Source organism: Microtus oregoni, unplaced genomic scaffold (genome assembly GCF_018167655.1).
Source record: "Microtus oregoni isolate MIOR12 unplaced genomic scaffold, Mior012 000045F_ref0000178, whole genome shotgun sequence".
Lineage (NCBI taxonomy): Eukaryota > Metazoa > Chordata > Mammalia > Rodentia > Cricetidae > Microtus > Microtus oregoni.
The window spans coordinates 14,543,007-14,554,988 of record NW_024543219.1 but is presented as its reverse complement, the minus strand read 5'-3'; the positions used below and the strand labels follow the sequence as shown (position 1 = coordinate 14,554,988).

At 44.8% G+C, this 11,982-nt stretch overlaps 1 pseudogene; it reads left to right on the top strand.

Moving 5' to 3' along the window:
* Positions 1–9,498: 9,498 nt before the first annotated feature.
* On the top strand, positions 9,499–11,619 carry LOC121434932 (annotated as a pseudogene).
* The last annotated feature ends 363 nt before the right edge of the window (positions 11,620–11,982 follow it).

Sequence of the window (11,982 nt, the reverse complement as noted above, 5' to 3'; positions counted from 1 at the left end):
AATTCACAGCTTCTTGCCTGCTTGTGGGTCCTGCACCTCAAAGAGAACCTCTTTCAGGAACACGATAAACAGGCTCATTTGCGCGTGTTCCCTGTCAGGATTGCTCAGCGATCCAGAGCTCCCGTCTCCAAATATTTACAAAGTACTATTTATCAGAGAGGGAGGGAATGCTTCTGCTCCGCCATGTCAGGCATATGGCAACAGCACGGAGTAGAAGATAAATTGTGTGGGGCATTTTTAGTTGGACTCATTGCCAGCTGTAATTATTTTTAATCAGATGGCAAGTTCCCTCGGTGATACCCGACCATCTAACATTGGAAAATAATTCTGTCACCTCTCCTCGTGGTCTGAGGCTGTTTCCACAGATGGTCTGCTGGAGTCCTGGTCTTCGGCGCTCTGTCTCTCTTCTCTTCCCTCTCCTTCTCTCTGTCTATGAGAATGTCCCATCACACCCCTACATTCTGACTGTTGATCACAGGAGGTAAATGTAATTATAAAAACTTAGAAAGCATTTGTGGCACAGAAGTCTTTTACACCCACATGGAATTTCAACACGTTTCTTGATATTTTTTTTTTGTATCTACCATCTTCAAAAGGGAGTCACCAAAATCACTAATAAACTGAGATCAACCTTGATCTCTGCCATTAAGTGCATTTGTGTGAGGCTAGAAGGTGAAAAGTGTTATTGGGGTGGTAATGACAACACTATACCCACACACAGCCCAAAGAAACAAAGCATTTCCTAGCCAGCTGAGACCTAAATAATAATAATTATTATATTATTATTTTGTTTTTTTGAGACAGGGTTTCTCTTGGTAGCCCTAGCTGTCCTGGAACTCACTCTGTAGACCAGGCTGGCCTTGAGCTCACAAAGATCCACCTGCCTTTGCCTCCTGAGTGCTGGGATTAAAGATGTGTGCCACCACTGCCCAACAGCAGGACAAATTCCTATTTATCCCTATCCCATCCAGGGGGATCTAAAGAGTTTTTAGGATAAAGCTTCAGGAGTAAACTGAGATTGTGTCAGAGACAACAAATTCAAAAGGGCAACATGAACTGCAGGGTCCCGACATCATCCAATGTCAAGAGTAATTCCGTGGGCTATTTGATCTTCAGGCACACAGTTCCTTATACTCTTTCCTCCTGACCATGCCTTCCAACAAATGACACATTTCACAGTCTGCCTTTACTAGTGAGGAAAAGACCCATGGCTACCCCACATGGAAGCTCACTATAGGTCCTTCAGTTACACAAACAGAAAGGTTAAAGACAGCAGTGCCTGACTCAAAAAGCAAATATCCCTAATGACTAGGTCAGGGTCCTTTCCTCCGATCAGGTGACCTCCAACTCTTAGCTCACGGAGGTGATGCAGGGTCTAATCTAGCCACCAACTGGTAATTCTGGACAATAGGGCAACATGCGGTTTTATAGTTTTGGCAAATAACTCAGAGGAATGACTGTGTTGGGAACTCTAGCACAGAAAAGTCCTTTTAATTCTGTTCACTTATTTAGCCTCTTGTTTAAACACTTTATGAAAGCAATGTACCAGGGACAGGCTTAAGTACTTAACATGTTCTAACCCACTGAATACTTACAAGCAACTTGCTAGGTAAATTTTATTATCATCTCTATTTTATGGAAGAAAAAAGAAACTAGAGAGGTTGATTACTTGTCCAAAGTGAATCTTTGGTTTCCATGCTCTCTGTCCCAGAAGGGCTTGTTCTCTGATGTGCAAGCCAGCAAGACCTTTAGGAATCAGCCTGGTTGAAGATCCTTTGTCACTGGCAGCATTCTCTTGAAAAGTGTTGTGTTTTTCTTAAGGAATCCTGCTGTGGAATATTCCTTGACACTGTGTGAATATATGTCACTGTGATTAGTTTAATAAAGAAGCTGACTGGCCAATAGCTGGACAGAATAAAGTTAGTCAGGAGAAGCAGACTAGGAGAATGCTGGGAGGAAGGAGGGCGGAGTCTAAAGCCGCCAACCAGTCGCTGGGGAAGCAGGATGTGTAGAAAATGAGGTACCAAAGTATGAGCCACGTGACAAAGCATAGATAAGAAATATGGGTTAATATAAATGTAACAGTTAACTAGTAACAAGCCTGAGCTTTTTCAGCTGAGCATTTATATTAAGTCTCTGGGTCAGTTACTTGGGAAGCGGCTGCTGGTTATTTGGGAACAGGCAGTCGGGACAGGAAATCTCCACCTACAGAACCCTGGTTAGTTCTCCAGAAGGATTATGACGACTGAAAAACACGTTCTCAGAATTTGCTGTTGAATGGTGTGCTGTCTTGTTTTGTGGGGTTTTTGTTGTTGCTGCTGTTTTGTTTTGTTGGTTTGTTGCCAACTTGACACAAAGTAAGGTCATCTGATAAGAGAAAGGAAACTTTAAATGTCTCCATCAGATTGGAGTGTCAGCAAATCTATCAGGGCAATTTCTTGATTAATGATTGATGTAGAAGGGCCATGCCCATTGTGAACGGTGGCCCTGGGCTCTGTACAAAGGCAAGCTGAGTAAGTCATAGAGGGCAAGCCAGTAAGCAGTGTCCCTCCATGGCCTCTCCTCCAGGCTCTTGCCTTGAACTCCTGTCCTGACTTCCTTTGGCAATGAAGTGTGATTGGGACAAGCAAGTAAACCAAACAGACCCCATTTTGGCCGGAAGGTTTTATCACGGCAATCAAAGGACAGGGAGGACAGAAATTGGCTCTAGCAAGTGGGCTATTGCTGTGAGAGACGCGACTGTTTGGGGGAAGGCTGTGAGAGCGTTCATAACTTTGGAAGTTAGAGGTGGAAGAGGCTCTTCCTTGGAGCTGTAGGCTCTTGGAAGACAGGAAAATTGAGACGGGTGCAGACGATGGAATCGGCTTATGACATCTCAGAGAAAAACAGACTATTAGAGCCATTTGTATGGTATATTTGAGTTAGGAATCTTTGGTTTGTGGTCAGCTGGAGCTAAAGAATCAGCTGTGATTAACAAGAAACCAGCACCATTAAGGTGAAATCTTTGCTTTACTGGGAAAATTGATGCTGATCAGCTGGAGCCAAGAAACTGTTGGTGATCAAGAAGAAACCAGTATCATTTAGGTAAAATCCTCTGGGCAGTATTTCCTTGAAATCAGAAAGTTGAAGCTGTGGTCCAGAAGGTACCTTGTACTGGAAGCTGAACTTGTGAATATGTAATAGTGGTACTAGTTTTGATGGCTCGAAAGCTGTAGTATTAAAGGGGTTACAGCCCTCGAAGAGGCCATAGGTAAAGGTGCAGTCCAATTGCAATGGAAACCACAGGATTGAAAGTGTCATGCAGAGAAGCTGAGTCTTGGCTCATAGAGCTGGGTTGGAGTACCCAAGAAGAGGCCTGGAGGCCATTGGTGAAGGCTCAGGAGCGTGGGACATCTGCCGTGGACAGGGGCAGGTGCGGAGTGAGCCAGCCTGAGCCTATGCAAAGAGCTCTGCTTCCTGCAGATGGCAAGGCTGAAGAAGTGGACGCACTCAAGACCTCCAGGTCCAGAAGATTGTGAGCCTCAGGAAGTGCACGCTGAGCTTTTTGCATCATTGACTTTTGATTTGCTTTAATCTGATTGCAATGGTACCCTCTTTCTTCCTTTGGAAATAAAGTAGGAAACTTATTTTAGATTTTACAGGAGTCTGCGGTTAAGAGACTTTGGATGTTTAAGATGACACTGAGCTGGTAAAGTGGCGAATATATTAAAAATCTTGGGGCTTTTAAAGTTATACTGACCTGAGATCTTGGGGACAAGCAAGAAAGGAAATAGGATGGTTTACTTATGATGTGTTTGTGTATCAAGCGGACAGGTGCTGAGCATGCTGGTTAGTGTTTTCACCAGCTTGACATTAGCCAGAGTCATCTGGGAAGAGTGAACCTTACCTGAGAAGCTATTCCCTCAGACTAGCCTCTAGGCAAGTCTGTGCAGGATTTTCTTAAGTAAGGATTGACTCAGAAGGGCCCAGCCCACTCTGGACAGTGCCATCCTGGACCACCTGGTCCTGGTGAAAAAGCCACAGAAAACAAGTCAGTAAGCGCTGTCCCCCTGTGGCTCTGCTTCACTTCCTGCCTTGAGTCCCTGCCTTAACTTCCTTCAGTGAAGGCTTGTGACACAGCAGGGCGTTTGACACAGAAACAGAAAAATACAAGTGGCTTAAATGTTTTGTTATTGTTGTTGTTGTTGTTTTTAAGGTGGCCAGGATGGAACCCAGAACCTCTCACATACTAGGCAAGTTCTCTACCCTCAGTCCCTCCCCCAGCCCCCCCCCCCCCTTCTGAGTTTGGATGTGTTAGGCTTAAACTTTTAAAAACAGCATTCCAAATATGCTAGGATCTTCTTAATCTCTACAAACTAGAGACTTGAAAATTGAGATGGTCTTTTTATCTGGATCTCTGATGGACCCTTTTAAGCTTCAAATGTATTTCTTTAACACTCAAAATTGTGTTTTTATTAAGTTTGCATAGGTCTATTGTCTCTGATCCCAGAGTTCCCCAGCACATTTATTCAAAAGCGAGACTGCAGTCCTCTTTCAGAGAGCAAGCAGGAGAGATCCCCTTGATGTACCTGGTGAGAGACGCACACACGTCTGTGAAGACAGCCAGCACCCTGCCCTCCACTTCTAGCACTGTAATGTTCTGTCTCTTTAAGAGACAAGCCAAGCCCATTCCCTTCCAGCTTGCAGCCTGAGGCCCCACTCCCTCTCTTCCTGTCCCCTCTCTCGGAAAGGGAAAGGCAGCCTCTCTCCCCCCTCTCTTCCTCCATTCTCTCTCTCTCTCTTTCTCTCTCTCTCTCTCTCTCTCTCTCTCTCTTTCTCTCTCTCTCTCCCTTTTCCTTCCTCTCCATAACCCATCTAATAAACTTTCAATTTTATTCTGTATGGTGTGCCTATCTCTGTGCCTCCCACCCACCGCCTGCCCACACCGCTTGCCAGGGACCAGCCAGCCTCCACATGGCCGGGGATCAGCCACCTTCGTTTGGGGACCTGCCACATGGTCTTGATCCTGCAGCAAGCTGCCAGGGACTCGCAGCAAATCCATTTCAAGCACCCTACCCTCCACTTCTAGCACCCCACCCTCCACTTCCTCCACTTCTAGCACCCCACCCTCCACTTCCTCCACTTCCGGCACCCCGCCCTCCACTTCCTCCATTTCCAGCACCCCACCCTCCACTTCCTCCACTTCCAGCACCCCACCCTCCACTTCCTCCTCTTCCAGCACCCCACCCTCCACTTCTTCCACTTCCAGCACCCCACCCTCCACTTCTTCCACTTCCAGCACCCCACCCTCCTCTTCCAGCACCCCACCCTCCTCTTCCAGCACCCCACCTTCCTCTTCCGGCACCCTGCCCTCCACTTCCAACACCCCACTCTCCACTTCCGGCACCCTGCCCTCCACTTCCTGACTGTTCCCGTGTCCTGAGAAGTAGAACAAGCTTATTGTAAAGTTCTCTTTCAGGTTTAAGTTTCTGCCCCTACCTGCCAAATCTACTAAGTTATTTATTTCCCAGATTCTGAAAATTTCCATCTATTTTCTCGTTTCTAATCTATATTTTTATGTGTTTCTGTCTTTTTTATTCCCTTAATGTCATGTAGTAAAGTTTTGGCAAGCGAGAGTAGTGAATACATTTTTAACCACACCTACCACCTCCTCTGGATCTCCTACAGATGTGTGTTAGAGACTTTCGGGTTGTCCTGTATATCTCAACTATTTATTAGTGATTTTAAACACTCTCTATTCTATGCTGTCTTCCAGATGAATTACTCATTTGTTGTCCCTTATTTCATTATAATTGTGATTAAATTGCGTTTACTGCATTTTACTTCAATGACTATTTTAATTTTGAAAAACTTTAATTAGTTTTTGCTATTTTCTAATTTATCTTTTGTTGTCAATCAAGGTTTAAAGTTTTGTCACAATCTAATTAAGAGTTCCTCTCCTCTAGAACAAACTCATGTTAAAGACTCAAGTTGGCTATTGTAACAGGCACTGCTCTGTGCTCTAGACTTTGGGTTTTCAAGCCCATCTTGGATTTTTTTTTCTTTCTCCTTTGGTATTACCAGTCAAAGATGAGTAGTGGCTTTATGCATGTAATTATTTTGTTCCCAGCTGTGGCCACAAGGCCAGGCTAGTTTTCTTGTTCTGATGTGATATTGGTAACATGGATTTGCTGGGTCAACGAGCAGCTGATTTGGTTGCATTTGGGAGACTGAGTCTTATAGGAAGATAAGACCTACAAAGACCAGAAATGAGGCAACCTGGAGTCTGCCTGAGGGCCTAGCAACAGCACTGTGAGAGGTCTGGATTGTGCCAGCCAATGAGGGGCAACCATGCAATGCCAATGAGTCTGAACTCAGCTTGGGCTCTGGAAGGAGGGTGTGTAAGGCTCTTCCCATTGCTGAATAAAGGAGTCTGCAGTTGGCCTAATTCCTGGAGTCCATGCCCTGACTCTGCGCCTTCTCACCTCCTCCCCTGAGGGAACCATTAGACCCAGCAACAGTCTGTGGCTTTCCACACCTTCTTTTGCCATTTGCTGCTGGAAACAGTCTACAGTTTGTATCTGCAGACTCCTTTAGGAGCCTATGCATTTGGGATGCCTCACTCCACCATACGAGCCAAATTCATGCCTGCTTCCATCCAAGTGTGACACAACACCCTGGCTCTCTGCCAACTCATAATTCTTCCCCAAATCTAGTCTTTAGTTGTTTTATCTTATTTATGACCCTGGATATTTTATTTTTTGCTTTCTTTCTCTCTTTGTCATATGAAATCGCTAGTTTGTTGGCGAACTGGTTAACCACTGGACACGTCATGTGGTTCATACTAATAAGTCTGTTTTTGTGATATGCTTTGCATGTGGGTACTTCAAAGAATAAAAAAAGCATGGTAACATCTTGACTGGAGGTCTCGATAAACTCTAATCCTTTACAATTTACTTTTATTAATTCTTTGAAAATTTCATGCAATAAATTTGATCATACTTACTCCTCCAATATCCACTCCTACTTCCCTACTTCCCCCAAACCTGGTGTTAAAAGAAAAATAACCTAGCAACTCCAATTTCTGCTTTTCATATACTCCTGGATATATGAAGCCACCACTGGAATATATTCAACCTACAAGGAACCACAGTCTTAAAAAAACCTGACTACTCCTTCCCCCAACAAGCCACCACTGTCCATTTCTCTGCTGTCGGGGAAGGGGCTCGTGCACCCTTTCCTGTTCTTTGCTCTAGCGGTGGCTGGTTTGATCTCGTGCAGGCAACCACAGCACTGTAAGTTGATGAGTGGGGTGGTCCTGTCATGCCCAGAAGACACCGTTTCACACCAATCTTCCCAGACCTCCGGCTCCTACAATCTCTTCACCTTCCTGATGGCCTCTGAACCTCAGGAGGGGGGACCGCGTGGATTCTAATCCTTCTTATCTCCAAAAGCAACTCACCTACTCACCAACCAGCAAAACTATCACACAGCAATGTGCTAAAACCCATTAGCAATCCCCTGGGTTTGAGAGCATGCTCCTGGCCGTGCCAGTAAGTGTCTTTCAGATGTCAGAAGGCAGCAAGGAGGAACACCGAGAGATGTGGAACAGCCAAGAAAGTGCTGTGTGCCTCATCCTCCTCCATAATGAGCTAACCATCATCCAAATGCTTCATCCAAAGTGCAGGTTTCTAGTCTAACAGCTATGATTGCTTTCTTTGTACTTTCAGAAAACATACTTGAAAAGATGCAGACCGAGAGAAAAAGTGCTATACTCATATTTTATTTTTATCATTAAAATCTTGATCTACAACTGTTATTAGCAACTATATGATAGCCTAGCTGATACAATAATTATAAAGCTGGGGGTAATGGAAACATCTAGAGAATGTATTTGAGTAACTTGTTTTTTTATGAAAGACCTAGCAGAGAAAGCTGGAATGCAACCATTTTCAGAGAATCCAAGAGCTCAAACAGTCATTATCAAAGGCAATTCAGCGGTTCTGCTAAGACATGTCTAGTTTAGAAAGCAATGATAGTTCAGTCCTGAACACTTCAGAATCCTTCCTTGCTGCCCCTGCCTATTGCCCCAGGCCCTGGCACCCACTGATTGCTAGTTGGCCTCAAACATACATCCTTCACTTTTTCTTAGTAATGTAATTTCTGATCTGTAGCTGAGCAGGCTGCCATTGTTGAAAGTATTTTTGACCCATAAAATTGGGTGACCACATTGACTAAATTTAGGTCATAGAGTTCCGTGTGACTTTGTGGAAAACTCTGGACAGGGAGGGCTCTACTCTTGACTAGGACGTCCATCTAGTTGCCTGGAGAGAAGCAATGATAACTGAAGTTAGAGAGCTGGGAAAGACCCTACACTGTGATGACAGACAGAAGCTCCTGTTCTACTTCAGCCACTGAGTCTTTTACTTTGTCTCTTCTGTGAGGCTAACGGGTGGTACCTGCAAGTAATCCCCATCGTAAAAGAAACCCTGGATCGTGGTATGATATGCTCAGTGGGCAATTAGCTTTCGCTCATCCCTCTGTATTTTCTCAAGAAGTGGGAAGCAGAGATTGTTGTCATTCAATTCATTCCAGTTCGATTCCTGATGCTTTGGAAAGCAGTTTTCCTTCAAGAGGCTTTGACCACGCAGCAATTTCCAGCAGCTTTAGTCAGCAGATCTGAAAACTGTTGTTTTCATGTTATAACTATCTGGGCTCTACAGTAAAAGAAGTCTTTCATTTTTAAATGTCACTCTCCTTATGAGTGAATAAATACTTTGAGAAGCCAAGCCTGCTGATTGTTGTGGGCTTGTTGTGTGTTTCCTGCTACAAGTGTTGTTTCTGTGTATTAACAACCACCACTTGTCTCCCCCATGATTTCATCATGTCCTGGGAGATGTCTTTATTATCTTGATGATAATGCATATATTTTTTATGAATGTTTTTATTTAAAAGGAGAGAACTTTAACTCAAGCTCACTTAGAATGTACAGTATTTGTTTTTGGACTGAATAGCTCATGGGACATGATGCTTTAGAAATGGCTAGGGCCATGATGTCATCTAAAATCTGTTCTGTTTTTTTCTAAAGCTCTGCTCTCCTCCTTGGTGAGCATAGTTTCTACATATGGTAAGCAGAATAGTTTCCCAAAAACCCAAGGACTTATTTTTATTTTTTATGGATAGGTGACTGCCTGCCTGCCTGCATGTATGTATGTATACTTCATGTGCCTGGTGCCAACAGAGGTCAGAAAAAGGGGTCTGATCCACATGGAACTGGAGCTACAGATAGTTGTGAGCTGCTGCATAGGTGCTGGGAATTGAATCCAAGTCTAGCGGAAGAACAGCTAAGTGTCCTTTACTTCCTCACCTACCTGCTTTTAATGTTTACCATTCCTACCACAAAGTGTGAGTACCCCCACACACAGATAAGTGTAATAAAAAATAAGTAACAGAAAAGAGGAATAACATTCTTAGGGAGAAAAGAGAAGAGATACCTTCCATGGCCAATTAAGAGCAAGGATGGGTAAGGGTGCATTACTCGATGCTTCCTTAGTTGAATTCTTTTTAACTTCTACACTACTAATTATCTGTGACTGCTAATTAACTTCTAGAACAACTATATCTAACTCACACAGACACACACACGTGCGCGCACACTCACACACTTCTCATTTTTCTATTCTGCTAAAACTTTCTTGATGTTTCAAACTAGAAGGGAATGGTTGGGGAAGAGAAAGACTATATAGAGAGGTAGGTGCTAAATTCTTTGTTTAGCCAAAGGCTAGATTTGAAAATTTGGGAAATCAGGGGAAAGAGCACAACCAGCACTAACTCAGGAAGTCACCCTGGGAGGCCAGAACTCTGGAGCTGACTCAATGGGAAAGGAATATCACAGCATACAAAGGTGGTGGTGGTTGTCGGTCACAAGGGTTAGTGTCTCCGGGCTTTCAGCTCTCATTTAGGCAAGGTGTCAGTGTGAGCCATGAAGAGAGATGAGACCAGGGCATGACATGAATGTAAGTAGGCCAAAAAGGGACAGGTGGTCGGTCACCCCACAGTAAAAACCACACTCAGCCTTGACCCAGCAAGCGGCAGTGGCCAAGTGTTCCTGGCATGGGGAGCAGTGAGAGTAGGCAGCAAGGCGCTGGTAGTACATACACCAGAAGTGGCTGTGGCTGTTTCCCGTTGTTGGATAGGGCTCCATTCTGGTTCACACCCCTGAAAAACACATCCTGGTAAAAGCCAAGTGAGCTCTCTAGACCTCAAAGAAATGGCTTAGCATTTAAAGAAAACTTCCCACCTCATGGCAACAGTGAAGGAGGGCAGCACAAATAAAAAAGCAGGAGCAGTAATTGCACAAGATAATACAGACTAGGCAGTTGGTCATGGCTATGTTCTAGGGCATGCAGATGCCAGATGAATGCCAGATTCCAGGGAGGTTTGTGGAACTGCTAGCCTGTTGCTGTCTGAGGTAGCAATGGTAGAGAAACATGAGGCTGAGTTTCCTAGTAAAAAGCATCAGGTATGAGAGAAGGAGAACCTTGGAATGAAAAGGAAAAGAAGAATGACACACTCCGCTTGTGCACACATGCTTGCCTCTTTCTGCCATGGCTTGGGAGGGGTCCTAAGAATTCCACCACAGGATGCTGCTGGTGCCAGTGCCTGTCGCCTGGCATCTTCCTCAGGAACAGACTTATTTATATACGTACTGATGAGAGACAAGATGAAGAAGATCTCCAAGTAGTGCCTCATTGAGGTCAGCGGCTGTTGACAGAGGTTTCTGTCCCACCCAGTCCTGCAGCCGTTCAGTCCCAAAGAAACACACAGAGGTCTACATTAATTATAAAACTGGTTGACTTATTAGCTCAGGCTTCTTATTAACTTTTCCATCTTAAATTAATCCATAATTCTTGTCTGTGTTATTCACATGGCTTGGTACCTTTATCAGTGAGGCATTCTCATCTTGCTTTCTCTGCATCTGGATGACCACTGCAGACTGAGCCTTTCCTCTTCCCACAATTCTCCTGTTCTGGTCGCCCCACCTATCCTTCCTGCCTGGCTACTGGCCAGTACAAGTGACTTTACAGGGTACAAGACCATTGTCCCACAGCAGATGGCAAAGTCAGAACTGATGTGGCCTACACAGTGGGCTTCATAAATGTCATCACCATCAACAAGAATGGAGAGACCTTCTGCTTGGTGTATGACACCAGGGGTCACTTCGCCATGCACTGCATCATGCCGAAGGAGGCCCAGCACAAGCTGTGCAAGGCGAGGCAGGTCCTTGTGGGTACCAAAGTCATCCTGCACCTCGTGATGCACTGCACACGCATCACCCACTACTCCAACCCACCCATCAAGGTCAACAGTACAGTGCTGATCTCGCTGGACACTGGCAATATCACTGATGCCATAGGGTTCAACCTGTGCAACCTGTGCTTGGTGACCAGAGGCACCGGTATGTCTGCATCAAGGCCATCACCAACTGGGAGCATCACCCTGTCTCATTTGACACAGTCCATGTGAAGCATGGCAATGGCAATGGCTTTAATACCCTCCTCTCCTACATCTTCGTAATCTGCAAGGGCAGCAAAGCTGTGGATTTCTCTTCTGCAAGGAAAAGAAACCTGTGTCACCTAGGAGGAAGACTGAAGGCTGGCGGCAAAGCAGAGGGGGTGAAACAGACTCTACAGGGCATGCGTATTTGTTACTGCTACAGGTTACCAGCTTGTTGAATTTTAAAATGAAGCCAACTTCAAAGAAAAAAAAAATGGAAAGAAGGAAGGCAGGAAAGCAGGCGGATGCCAGGCATCCTGAGGTGGTTTGTAAGTCCCTCTGGTTCTTTCCTCTCAGAAAACCCCTTTTTCAATGCTGGGCACTGCACTTCACACAGATGAACTCAATTAAAGGAGGGATGACATGGACATGTACTTATACGCCACCAGGTGACCAGACATGAAACTAGAGTGCCAAGGCTAACCAACACACTTGCCAGTTCAAATG